Below are 1,374 nucleotides of genomic sequence, written 5' to 3'. Positions count from 1 at the left end.
TGATGTCGACGATGTCGCGCGTCGACATTGCGTCGTTCATACGACGTCGTCCCCGTAGCCGTAGGCACGCCGTAGGGGCGCCGATATAATGTTTCTCACGCCATTTTCTCGCGCGGCGTAAGATAAATGAAAATTGTGTGCGAAACAGCGCGGCGCGCGCGGATTATCGATCCTTCCCGCGAACGGCGAAGAAGAAATGCGGGGGAGACTGGAGAGCTCTCATTTCCCACGGGGCGTACGCGGATGTGCGGCGACGTCATGTGCCGCGAGACGCGTGACAAGCCGCGACAACGGCGACGTCCTTTTCTTCGCGGTAACCGCAATGACGAAGCTCCCATGAAAATTTCAACGGCCTTATCTTATCTCGGGAATTGAGGCTCTCTCGTTCAGCTACCATCGATGGTTCCTCTTTACCGTTTCGTTTTCTACGTCGTGTACTTTTGTTTCGTTTCCGTACGCTCGCCTCCGTTCTCCCTTTAAATTCCTTCTTTTCTCGTGCCGAACCGAACGTCTCGCTCGTTTGGCCCTACAGAATTTGGCAAATTCCCGAGGAAAGACGGTCCAAGAAATCTACGTCGGCCGCGCTCGCGCATTCTCTGCTCCTGGGGAACGCGTTTTATTCGCGAATTAGCGCGGAATAGCCAGACCGGGCGCAGCTGCTATTTCGTAATGCTGACCTCGGTCGAGCGGTAGCGACTTAGAATTTTGTGAGCCTTGAAAAAGAGACGCGGACGGACGGACAGATGGATAGACGGAGGAAACAGACGGACGGACCAGGCGTGCGCCTCGTGCGTGTCACGAGACGCGTTCACGCGTTTCCCCGTCACGCCGCGCCGATTGTCTCCTGCTATCTTACCTGCACCTCACCTGCACTTTCTACACCTTATCCTTTTACTTTTGAATTTTTTTTTTTGTTTTTTTTTTGTTAATGTTAAACGGCATCTACGATTAGATTTTAAGGCGTAAAGCTTAAGTCTCGAGCCGGATGAAATTGACTAACCACAATTGAATGTGAGGAGAATAATCGACTGTGATATGATTTCTGACTGAATAATTTCTTACGATTTAAAGGCTTAAAGCTTGAGTTTTACACCTTAAAATTTCATTGTAGACGCCGCTTTGCAACGCGAGTCGATCCCTTCTTTTTCTCGATCGCGCTTCTTCGTGGAAGCGAGTCAAGCGCCTCCTCGGCTTAGGAAAGTACAAGTGTAAGATAAGTACAGGTCACCTGCTTCCTCGTGAGGCGAATGCGCTCCCGACTCCCGACGCGCGTATCGATTTACAATTAATGATTTTCCCGAATTCGTGGTAAACGGTGACCCCCGGGGACTGCCGCCACCGCCGCTAGCGAGCGTCGCTTTTACCCGTCGGGAA

At 51.6% G+C, this 1,374-nt stretch overlaps 1 protein-coding gene across 2 annotated transcripts in view; it reads left to right on the top strand.

Moving 5' to 3' along the window:
• Positions 1-1,374, top strand: part of LOC108750628 (V-type proton ATPase 16 kDa proteolipid subunit) — a 16,804-nt gene that overhangs the window by 622 nt on the left and 14,808 nt on the right. The window lies entirely within an intron of this gene.

Source organism: Trachymyrmex septentrionalis, unplaced genomic scaffold (genome assembly GCF_001594115.1).
Source record: "Trachymyrmex septentrionalis isolate Tsep2-gDNA-1 unplaced genomic scaffold, Tsep1.0 scaffold37, whole genome shotgun sequence".
NCBI lineage: Eukaryota > Metazoa > Arthropoda > Insecta > Hymenoptera > Formicidae > Trachymyrmex > Trachymyrmex septentrionalis.
Note: the sequence above shows the minus strand (reverse complement) of the source record. Positions and strands in the feature narration are given on the sequence as shown.